Below are 12,984 nucleotides of genomic sequence, written 5' to 3'. Positions count from 1 at the left end.
GGGAGTACCCCAGAATGTTTACGGGAACCATAATTCTCTATAGATGCACATTAAAATTTGTGGCAGATTTCTCAATCGGCCTTTCTGGTGCTTTTGTGCCGAGGAAGTTTAAGGTTGTTTTATGGTTCTAAATATCATAAAAATGCTAGAGATAAAGTATGAAGTATTCACAATAAATTCTTCTGAAAAATGTGACTAGATAGGTCAGTTCTAAAAACTTGTACACTTTTAATAGAAGAAGAAGCATGGAGTAATTGAAAATATTATGGCTTTCAAGCCAAAAAATTCGGGTTAAATCTTAGTGCTATTGCTTATGATCTCAGTGACCTTGTAAAATATTCCCCCGATTAATCTGTCTGATCCTTTCCTCATCTGTCTAATGGGAATAATGCTGTGAACATGGAGTGTGATAATACTTTCATTTATTCTATGATTCAGTAAATGTTTGTTGAGTCAGGCATTATGTGTCAAGCTCTAAACTAGATGCTGGGAACACAAGAGGAAGAATGTATTCATCGTCCCACCTTATGAAAGTAGAAATGCTTGGGAAACTAAAGCAATCTACACATGCCAGTTACCATAAGAAGAAGAAAGATGTAATGTCTTTTAGGTGGATAACATTAATCATTTCCATTTCTGGTAATAAATAACAAAAATTATTACTTGGCACTGAATGAATTAAAAGAAAAATGCATATACACGCCAGTTTAGAGTTTGTCTTTAATATACAAGTTCCCTTTTCCGTTTTGGTTACCCGGCATCACTGCAAAGCCAGTTAAGACACTGGTCATACTGGAAGTGAAATTTGGATATGGCTTAAAAAGCTGCAGTTCAATCATGAATCAAATTAGATTGCCGATGAGGTACATCAAAACATACTCTAGAAAATAGTTTAGGAAAACTCATTCGTCATATACCAAATTTTTTTTTTTTTAGTATTCTTACTGAGAAATAAAAATAAGATCCTAAGCCATCGTACTGGCTAGAAAGACCCCCTCTTGGCCAAGGCGATCACGGAGTAACCTTAAAAACTGAATTCCTGGCCATGACAGATCAGCCATACCTCATAATATCCTCTATCTTGCCAACCACCATTAAACTCTCTTTCCTAACAGTTAAACAGAAACCAGCCTTTATAAAAGGCTTGTTCCACCACTGAGTACAACCTAGTACTTGACACTGTTGCCAGACTCCCTTCCATTTTTGCAGTTTAGACACAACAACTAACGAACATTCCTTCCTGATATGACACCACCACCATGGATTGGTTCTGGCTGGTCCGTGGAGGTTGCACTCAGGGCACCCCTGTGCACTCCATCTTACCTTTTGCCACATAAAGCCTAATTTTACTGCATTTAAATGTTAAGCCTCTATCTCACAGTGAACATGGGATGTTTGTAACATGCATGCTTGCTTGCTAAACATGCATTCGTCTCCCTTTCATGGACATTCATAACTTTTTCTTTAACCTGTTTAATATGTATATTCGGCCAACCAATTAGGCATAAATTCCTTTCTCACACTTCCTCTCAGAAGTGTTACCTTTCAGTTTCCGCTGAAGGTTACATTTTCCAGCCTACAGAGTGATCAGCCTAGAGTCTGCAACCCTTTATAAGAAATAAAGCTCTCCTTTCCAAATTTATACTTCTTGTGATGATTTTAAGTTGATTCTACCAAAAAATAGAGAGACATTATTCATCAACTAAAGTGGAGTTAAAGTGCTTAAAGTCCTAATTTAGATGTTTTATAATATTTTTCAAAAAATATAATTAAATAATACAGAATCCATTATCAAAATTAAACTTTATACTTTACAGAAAAGTGAAATTTTTGCATAAATTTACACTACTTTTTAATAATAAACTAGGGATCTGAATATGAACATATGTTAATCCTTCTATAAAAGATTTCTCTTAGTTCATAAAGAATTAACAATATGAAAAAGAATATGAAAAGAGTGAGCACAATGAACTAAACTACTTTGTAGAGCTTTGTCATTAGTGAGAAAAAAATAATAAAAGACTATTTTGTTAACAGTCTTCATCCATTCATTAGTTGATTCAATATTTTATTCTGAATAACCACTCAGTATTTATCTCAGTACATACCAAAATAAATAAGACATATCCTGGCTGTTTAAAATCATCCAATGTGGGAAGAAATAGGCACAACATCAGGTTATACAAAAAAGAATAATAAAGACTTTAATACATTTAGAAGCCGCTAGAAGGTCTGAGGAAAGCCTATGAATCATGCTCTATGCCAGGGATCCCCAGCCCTGGGCCACAGATTGGTAGTGGTCCATGGTCTGTTAAAAACTAGGCTGCACAGCAGGAGGTGAACGGTGGATGAATGGAGCTCTATATTTTGTCAGATCAGTGGTGGCATTAGATTCTCACAGGAGCATGAACCCTACTGTGAATTGGGCATACTAGAGATCTAGGTTGCCTCCTTGTGAGAATCTAATGCTTGATGATCTGATGTGGAGCTGAGGCAGTGATACTAGCACTGGGCAGTGGCTGCAAATACAGATTAACATTAGGTTTGACTGGATTAGTTTAGCATAGATGGAAGGTAAAGATGAATAGGATAAATTCAAGGGTGGCAGCCTTGGTTTTCTGGACTATAAAATGGTAGTATGCATATCTCATAAGGCGGTATGAGGAATAAAAAAGAAAACCCACAATGGCAATCTCAGCAAAATACTTATAGTAATTGGAATATATTGAAATCGTCCCAGAATAAGAATTCAGACAGAAGGCATTGTTGGTCAGTTCACCTCCTCCAAGCATGCTTACCCAACTTAACTCATTAGCTTTACTATAAGAGCACGCACCTCCTCCCTACCCTCCATTTTCCATGGTTAAATTTTTTGTACATTTATAGTATTATAGTGGAATTTTTAATACTGTTTACTAATTGTTTATATTATGTCATGCTCTCTCTTCATTTAATCTTTACAGATCTATGAAGGAAGAACATTTGGGGGGGGTTGGAGTCTCACTCTGTCGCCCAGACTGGAGCGCAGTGGCATGCTCCCGGCCACAGCAGCCTCAACCTGCTGGCTCTGGCGATCCTTCTGTCTCAGCCTTCCAAGTAGCTTGAACTACAGGCGTGTGCTACCACGACCGGCTAATTTTTTTATTATTATTATTTTATTGTAGAGATGAGGTCTCGCCAAGTTGCCCAGGCGGGTCTCGAACCCGTGGGCTCAGGCAATCAACTCACCTCAGCCTCCCAAAGCGCGGGATGACAGGCTAAGCCACTGAGCCTGGCTGAAGGAAGAACTCTTATCCTGTCTTGCAGAGTTTGGAGAGCTTAAATAATCTGCCCCAGAACACAAGAGGAGATGTGACCAGAATTCAGACTAAGTCTGACTCCAAAGGCTATGTCAGTCTAATTTGGAGTTTGACAAACTAAGGCCACGGGCCAAACTTTGGCCATTACGTGTTTCTGTACAGCACGCAGGCTGAGAACTGGCTTTCACATTTTTAAGTGATTGAAAGAATTGCCCTGAATCACTATTATTAAACACTAAATGGCTGGAAAAAAATTTTTAACAAAGCAAAGTACCACATATATGCAAAACTTATACCGCAATAAGATCATTTCTGTGATAACTAACACTTTTGAAATCCAGTCATGTAAAACTCCTTTATACACATTGCATACAGTTAAAAGTTAAAACAAAAAACAAAATATTCATTACCACACAAATTAGCAGGGGATATGTTTTTTTATGTTCAAACTATAGTTCCAGACTTGAATTAAAGTGCAAAAGAAACCAAAACAAAAAAGCAAAACAAACCAAAAACCCTCCATATTTCAATATTCACTTAACTGTGTAATTGAGGAGCTTTCACTTAACTTTCCTCGGGTAGTTACTAAAATGCAATAGACTGGGTTGCTAAAATCAAATATCAAGAGGAAAATCTAACAGAATTCCATTTGCTTTCCAACCAGTGAACGTGCTCCATTAAAATCATATACTTATATATTGATGTCAGTATTTGGCAGTACCCATCTGTGTGAAAAGATACTTTTAAAGATAAAATATAGAAACCTCGTTATGAATCAACATTAACAGATGAGTTTACAATTGATTTCCCTAGTGAAAACTAACTTTGAACCCGTGTTAAGCAGAATGCTATCCTGCTCAAGAGAGAAATTCATTCTTATCACAAGTACACCTGTATTTTTTTAAATGAACTTAATTGTCATTATTATATTTTGAATTTCATCATTAAAAAATTATGAACATTTATTTTCTCTATTGTTATATAAACTCCTATATAATATCCTCAACTTTGCTTCACGGCCTATTAAACCAAAAATATTTGCTATCTAACCCTCCATTTTAATTACAAAAAATTCATTTCATATAATTTCTCATCCAAAGTTGTCAGCAAGTTATCTTTACACAGGCAGTAATTTCCAGTGTCACTCCAGTTATCTCCAAAATCTTTTGATAAAATTAAAGGGTATAAAGAATTGATTTTCTGAATGTCCCGTTTTTCTCTTAAATTTCTTCATCTCTTGCTGACTAATCTCCCCTCTCCTGCTCCACGATAACTACAGATCTCCAGTGTTTTCATGCTATCCACTCATTGTTCATTGTCATCTCTCACAAAGCCTCTCCTTGGACTTCAAAATTTCTCTTCTCTTTTCCTGACTCTGTCACAAATCTTATTATTTGAGTACCTGTCTACCCTTCTCTGTAGGCGTTTTGGATCCCCAGGGAGTAAGAGTCCTGGCTTGGGCTAACAGATCTACTCAGTGAAGGAAGCTTGCACACTGCATAAGTGAACCATTGCTATTAACCTTATATGATTTTCAACTTCAGAAACAACTATTAGTGAGCAAGTGAGCCATGGACAGCTACCTCCAGAGGTTTGAGGAGGGGAGACCTTCTGTGGAAGTAATGTATAAGGCAAAGTTTATGAAAAAGATCGGTGAAACCCATTCCAACACCTATTGCCAAGGCAAGCTGTTCAAAGGCAGTAACAGCATCCCCAGGAGAATACAGGGTTCTGAGGCAGCTTCTCTCAGAATGACCTCTGAAATATATCCTCCTCAGGCTAGCTTCACAAGATCTTTCTACCTTCCAGCCACCTGGAGCCATGATTAAGAGAACCACAAAAAGAAAATTGTGGGAGAGGGAAGGGAATAACATTCTGATTAAGGACAACTAATGCTAAAGTATAAAAATGACCTAATCTGTTTCCTATTTAAAAGGAAAATATTTATGCAAAACTGGATATCTAATTGGTATCCTATGGGAGGGATGTATTTCTGACCAGTGGCTCCACTCCTTTGAGTATTTCTTGCCTAGTCCGAGTGTGGGTGGCCCTTCACATAGCTATTACCTGATACATAAAATCATTGTCTATGGGGACTTTCCTCTTTCTTTCATTTTGTTTTTTTTTTTAAAGAAGATGCTTAAAGGGGGACTTAATCAAAATGTGAAAGGAATGGGACATTTAATTGCCACCAAGTGTTTAAATGTAGTAGAATGAAAAAAAAGTGACTAGGTATTCATATCAACAGAAAAATAGTACAAAAGTGAATAAGTTTAAATCACAGAATACATTGACATAAAATATGAAAAAGACTTCCTAATATTGTAAAAGCTTTAAAGAACCCTATAATAGCCTGTAATAGCTTGCTTGACATAAATAACTCCATTTTGGCTGTTTATACCCAGAGGACCCCTGCATGAACCTTCCCATAATCACATGTTGTAACCTTCCTGTAATCAGAAACCCACATTCCTGTTTCCCTCGGTGCCTAGAAACTTCCTTATCACAAGTTCCATATCTAATCTAATTGTACACTTGCACAGCCAAAACTGCAAGTATTCTGCCAAGAAATGTAATCATAATTGTACAGCTGTCATGGCTTTTGCCCCTATAAACCCTCTGGTTACTCTGTTCGGGGTTGAGAGTTCTTTATGGCACTAGCCTACTCTCTCGACCGCCAGCTAATAAAGGACTCAAATTCAACTATCTGCATGTTGGCGACTCCTTCCTTGCAATCCAGCTGTAATAATATAAAGGCAAGAATCTCCAAAATTTGGAAGTAATGTAGATCAACTGTATTATTTACCTGTTTCAATACATAAACTGCCTTCCCTGCAACCCCATTAGTACATAAATTACATACATGTTGACTAAAAATAAGAGCCTGAATATAGTGTAGTTTCCACTGATTTGCCTTATTAGTTATGTTTGCATGACCAGGATGAACGGCTTAAGAAATGGGACTGCTTTATCCCAGAATACCTGAAACACTGATTCTCAGATTTTCATTTTTTTTTAAGTTTTTTTATTTTAAAGATGTCGGGTACAATTCAGGGTTTGGTATACAAATGTTTGTTATGCAGGTGCCCTTGTTGATGAGATGTGCCCCCCTCCTCAGGCAGTTTCCCACTACTAAAAATCCCAACCCCACCTCCCCTGGCCATTTCCCACTATTGCCAATCCCTTTTTTTTTTTTTTTTTTTTTTGAGTGAGAGTCTCACTCTGTTGCCCAGGCTGGAGTGCAGTGGCACACTCACAGCTAACCCACCATCGAAGTGCTGGGCTCCGGCAAGCCTTCCGCCTCAGCCATCAAAGTAGCCGGAACTACAGGTGCATGCTATCATGCCCAGTTAATTTTTTTTTTTTTACTTATTGTGGAGATAAGGTCTCACCAAGTTGACCAGGCTGATCTTGAACATGTGGACTCAGCAATCCACTTGCCTTGGCCTTCAAAAATGTTGGGATTACAGGCTGAGCTCCCAAGTTGGCCGCCAAATCCTTTCTTAAAGTATTAGAAATGCCCACTTATAAGTGAGAACATGTGGTACTCAGTTCTTTGTTTCTGTGATAGATCACTCAGTATTATAGACTCTAAGTCCACCCAAGTTGTTGTGAAGTTCACTATTTTGTTCTTTATGACTGCCAAATATTCCATTGTGTATATGTACCATATTTTGGTAATCCAATCCTCTTTCAATGGGCAGCATGGTTGGTTCCATGTTTTGCTGCTATTGTAACTATCACTGCAATAAACATGCGTGGGCAGGTATATTTTTCATAGAGTAATCAAAGTTCCTCCGGGTATATTCCTAGCAGGGGGTTTGGAGGGTCAAATGGAAGGTCAACTTTTAGATCTTTTAGGAATCAGCACATTGTTTTCCATAGAGGTTGTATGAGTTTACACTCCCACCAACAGTGTAGAAGTGTTCCCTTTTCCCTGTATCCTCTCCAGAATCTGTTGTTTTTTGAATTATTGATGATGGTCATCCTGACTGTAGTTAGGTAGTATCTCAGTGTGGTTTTAATTTGCACTCATTTGATGACTAGTGAGGCTGAGCATTTTTTCATGTATCTGTTGGTTGCTCATATGTCTTCTTTGGAGAAGTGTCTATTCACAACTTTTGTCCACTTTATAATGGGGCTGTTTGTTTTTTTCTTTGCAGCACATTTGAATTCCTTGCAGATCCTAGATGTTAGGCTTTTGTCAGATATACAATTGGCAAATATTTTTTTCCCAGTCTGTGGGCTATCTTCCTGGTCTCTTGATGGTTTCTTTGGCTTTACAGAAGCTTGTCAGTTTGATGAGGCCTCACTTGCATTTCTTATCTCTTACAGCATGGGCACTTAGGGTTTTGATCAGGAGTTGGTTGCCTGTTCCAATTCCATAAGGGTGTCACCTGCATTTTCTAAAGTTCTTAGTTTGAGGTTTTATGCTTAGGTCTTTGATCCATTTAGAGTTGATTTTTACGTATGGTGATAGGTAGGGGTCTTGTTTCAATCTTCTGCATGTGGTCATCCAGTTTCCCCAGCATCATTTACTGAATAGGTTCTCCCTCCCCAGTGTTGATGGTGGACGCTTTGTTGAAGATGAGTTGGTTAAGAAATTGAGGTTTTGCTTCCAGAATCTCTATCCTATTCCATTGGCCTACATGCCTGTTCTTGTACCAGTACCAGACTGTTTTGATTATTGCAGTTTTATAATAACGTTTAATGTCTGGGAGTGTGATACCTCCCACTTTCTTTCTTTCTTTTCTTTTTTCTGAGGATTGTTTTGACTATTCATGGTTGGTTATGTTTCCATTTCCATATCAATTCCTGTATTGTCATTTCCAGGTCTGAGAAGAACACTGTTGATAATTTAATTGTGTTAAATCTGTAGATTGCCTTGGGTAGAATGGACATCTTAACAATGCTGATTCTTCCAATCCATGGGCACGGAATATTTTTCCATTTGTTTGTGCCATCTTTGATTTCTTTGAGCAGTGTTCTGTAGTTTTCATTGTAAAGGTCTTTCACTTCTCTGGTTAGGAAGATGCCAAGGTATTTCTTTCTGTTTGTTTTGTTGTTGTTGTTGTTGTTTTGTGTGTGTGTGGCTATTATGAATGGAATTTTGTTTTTTATTTGGGTTTCTGTTTGTTTATTATTGGTGTATAGGTATGACTGTTTTTTGCACATTTATTTTATACACTGAGACTTTGCCAAAGTCTTTTATCAATGCAAGGAGGTTTCTGACAGATTTTCTTGGGTTTTCAAGGTATAGAATCATGTCACCTCCAAAGAGGGATAACTTGACTTCCTCTTTTCCAGTCTGGATACCCCTGATTTCCTTTTCTTGTCTGATTGCTCTAGCTAGGACTTTCAATACTATGTTGAACAGGAGGGGTGACAGTGGGCATCATTGTCTTGCTCTGGTTTTCAGGAGAAATGGTTCCAATTTCTGTCAGCTTAGCAGTATGTTGCCTGTAGGTTTCTCATAGATGGTTCTATTTTGAGATATGTTTCATCTATGCTTAGATGTTTGAGGATTTTTATCAAGAAGGCGTGCTGGATTTTACTGAAAGCTTTTTCTGCATTTTATGATATAATTAAGTGATTTTTGTTTTTATACCTGTGGATGTATTTAATTACATTTAGGGTCTTCGGATGTTGAACCAGCCCTGTATCCTAGAGATGAAACCTATTTGGTCATGGTGAGTGATTTTTGAGATGTGATGTTGGATCTGGTTTGCTAGAATCTTGTTGAGAATTTTAGCATCTATGTTCATCAAAGATATTGGCCTGTAGTTCTCTTTCTTTGTTCTTTGGGCTTTTATTTTGGTGATCTTGATTCTTCTGCTGAAGTTAGCATTTTGGAATTCTTGCTTTTCCATCTTCCTTAGGTGATTTGTTAGGCTGTTAACTTGTGATCTTTCCATTTTCTTCATGTGTGTTTAGAGGGATACAAATTCCTATCTTACCTGGTTTGGGTATCAATGTGATGTTAACTTCGTAAAATGATTTGGGGAGAGTTTCATCTTTCTTAACTGCCTGGAATACTTTCAGTAGGACTGGTATCAGTTCCCTCTTGTATGTTTTGTAGATTCTGGTGGAAAGCCATCTGGTTGAAGGTTTTTTGCGTGTGTTGGGAGGGGAGTTTTCTAATGAAAGAGTCTATTTCCTGGGTTGTTATTGGTCTATTTAGGGTCTCAGTTTCTTCTTGTTTCAACCTGGGGAGGCTGTGTGATGTCAGAAAGTCCTCCATTTCATTTAGGTTTTCAAGTTTGTTTCCATACAAGTGCACATAGTAATCTCGATAATCTTTTGTATTTCATCCTAGCCAGTTGTGACTTGATCTTTTGCATTTCTGATTTTGTTTGAGCTTTTTCTCTCTTTTTCTTGGTTAGTCTAGCTAGGGGGTCCATCAATCTTGTTTACCCTTTCAAAGAATCAGCTTTTTGTTTTGTTGATTTTTTGTATTATATTTTTGTCTTCTATGTCCCGAATTTGGGCTTTTATTTTGGTGATCTGGATTCTTCTGTTGAAGTTAGGACTTTGGTGTTCTTGCTTTTCCAGCTTCCTTAGGTGATTTGTTAGGCTGTTAACTTGTGATCTTTCCATTTTCTTCATGTGTGATAGTAAGATCACAACTTCTGATTTCTTTTGTATTCCATTCACCTGAAAATTTGTTTACCATCCTCTTACTTTGAGTCTGTGAGTGTCCACTTTGGTGAGATGAGTCTCCTGAAGGCAACATATTGTTGTATCATTTCTTTTTATCCAGTTTGTCATTCTATTTTTTTTCAGTGGTGCATTCACTCAGTTCACATTCAGGCTAAGTATTAAGATGTGAGAGTTTATCCCTGACATGAGGCTCTATAGAGTTTGTTGTTGGTTACTGCTGTTTTTAGTTTGTTGTATTTCTTTTGATTTTTTGAGTTGATTTATGTGTATTTCAGACTTTTTCCTGCATTCTTGGGGAAGGAGTTGTCATTCTTTTTTTTTTTTTTTTCTTTCTTCTGTGTTTAATACTTTCTTAAGTGTTTCTTGTAAAGCTTGTCTTGAGGTGGGATAGACTCTTAGGGATTGAATGTCTGAGAAGGATTTTAATTTTCCATCACTTATGGAACTTAGCTTAGTTGGGTAGGCAATTCTTGGTCAAAATTGTTTATCTTTGAGAACTTGAAGATTGGACGCCAATCTTTCCTAGTCTGAAGTGTTTCTGTAGATAAGTCTGCTGCTATTATAATTGAACTTCCCTGGTGAGTAGTCTGACCTTTCTTGATGCCCTTAGGATTTTTTTCTTTTATTCCTACTTTGTGTAGGCAAATTACTATGCGTCTAGGAGTTGGTCTTCTCATTTGTTGTCTTTCAGGGATTCTCTGAATTTCTTGTGTTTGGTCAAATCTCTAATGAGATGAGGGAAGTTTTCTTGGATAGTTTCATGGAATGCTTGTTCCAGGGTGGTCTTTATCTCTCTATCTGCCTCAGGGATTCCAATTCATCTTAGGTTCAGCCTCTTGATATAATAGCTTATCTCTTGGAAGCTTTGTTCTGTCTTTTTAACTTTCTTTTTCTATGTTTTTAACAGTTTGGGTTAGTTCCATATTTTGATCCTCAAGCTGTGAGATTCTTCTGCTTGGTTAATTTGCTTTCTATGCTTATCAGTTTGTTATTCATTTTATTCACTGTATTTTTTATTGCTGCTATCTCAGTTATCAACTCCTTCATTCCTTCTTCTTGTCTCTCCTCATTTCTGTTTATTTTCTCTGTTAATATCTTGATATCTAGGTTTGTGGTTTGAGACCAGTCATTCTGGGGGCTCTTCATTGTTTGAGTTCCAAAGTATGTATTCTCAGTTGTCCTCCTGGAGTCTGTATGGGACCCAAATTTTTCCTTTGGTTTTTCATCATTTGTGTAGGTATTCCCCCCCATTCCCTCCCCCCCCCCTTTTTTTACCCCTTTTAAAATTCTGCTGTGTTCAGTAATGAAGGATAGCTTTTCCTTCTGTTTGCTAAGTCTCCTATTCTTCTTTATGTAGATCCTCTGGCTTTATTCAGTTTGAAGCTAGACCGGGGGTGGAGGGCTGTGCTTCAAATTGAGGGCAGATTTGAGATGTAATTAAGTTGGGAGCTGTGATTCAGAAGCTATCTGGAGATCCCAGTATATGTTGACAGGTGCGTAGTCCCCCTGGAACCCACTCTCCATTGTCTTTACATCTGCTCATGCAGTGGGGGTGTGTGTTTGCCCCCCTGAAAGCAAAATGAGATAAGAAAAAGGAAAAGAATGGAAAAGGTAGGTGGAAAATGACAGGAAGGTGGAGAGAGAGGAGACAAGAGAAAACAAACAGGCATACCAACTAACGAATAAACAGAGAAACACACAAAAACAGAAAACAAAAACAAAAACGTACAATCATACAAACCAAAAAAACCCTGTTGATATACTCGCCCTTAAAAATACCCATACACAAACAGAAAAGCTAAAAAAAATTCCATTAGAATAATAGAAACAAAGCAAGTACCAAAAGGTAAACAAAAACAGAAAGAAAGAGAGCAGAAAAAAATGAAAACTAAAACAAAAAATCAACAACAACAAAAAAACTTGCTCTGTGGCCATTTCTGTAACTCCAGGTCCCTTTTGGCTGTTGCCATTGCATTAAGGAGTGGCTCCAGTCTCCAGCCCTTCCCCTCTACTCTCAGGACAGGCTGATAGAGTTGCTCTCAGTGTGGGTCAGATGCCCCATGGACTCCTATGGGAGGAGGATGAACTCACCCAACTCATCCGCTGTTGCTGCTGCTGTCAAGTCTCCCACTCAGATCTGACATGTGTGTGCCTGTTCCAGCGTGGGGGAGGGATAACTGTCTCTCCTAGTCCAATGAGGGTATAGCCTCTGGGTCTCAGGTTGGAGGCCGGACAGAGCTGGGCAGTACAATACGGGTCTCTGCCTGATCCTGGGACAGAGAAGATGGCACCAGTCAGTGTCTCCTCACCTGTGGTGGGACTTGGTTCCAGATGGTGAGGAGCAGCTGTTCCCTGCTGCCTCCTCTCAAGAGAGCCCCAAGAACCACAGACGATCCTGCAGAACGGGGGCTCCAATCTCAGGTTGGTGGTGGGTTGTAGTCACCTCCGGAGGAGAGCCCCAGCTGCATGAACCCAAGTCTGCCCCTCAGACAGATTTTCACTCACCCTCCAGACCACACCCACTCACACAGAAAGTCTTTATGGACACTCACTTTTGCAGAGACTCTCACGCTCTGACTTGTTTCATTGCCATCTTGCCTCCTCCCGCCAGATTTACATATTTGTACTTAACCTAAACTCCTTCTTTTTTGTCCTCTTGACTCAACAGCATTTTTCACCCAGCCTGACCCACAGTGCTGCCTGCTTCTGTGTCCAAACCAGGCTTGCATGTCTGGATCCATATCTCACCTAGTGTTATGATATAGACAGGCTGAATGTGTTAGGTTGCCTTGTTTAGTATCTAATCAGTCCTTTATTGCAGATAATTCCAACTTTAAATGAGTGAAAACTGTATCATGAGTCTTTTAAAATATACAAAGAAACTGATGTTTCGTTTCCATGTATTTTATAGACTTCTGTTGCTGATTTACTATCGATACATTTAGTTCTGTGTTTTGAGCCTGTTTTTCTTCACTTGATTTATTTACTTCAAAGTACTTTTAGATCTGTTTTTCTATTGTATTTT

Source organism: Carlito syrichta, unplaced genomic scaffold (genome assembly GCF_000164805.1).
Source record: "Carlito syrichta isolate Samal-C Ts95f unplaced genomic scaffold, Tarsius_syrichta-2.0.1 Scaffold315808, whole genome shotgun sequence".
Taxonomy (NCBI): domain Eukaryota; kingdom Metazoa; phylum Chordata; class Mammalia; order Primates; family Tarsiidae; genus Carlito; species Carlito syrichta.
The sequence above is the reverse complement of the archived record's forward strand: the minus strand, read 5'-3'. Positions refer to the sequence as shown.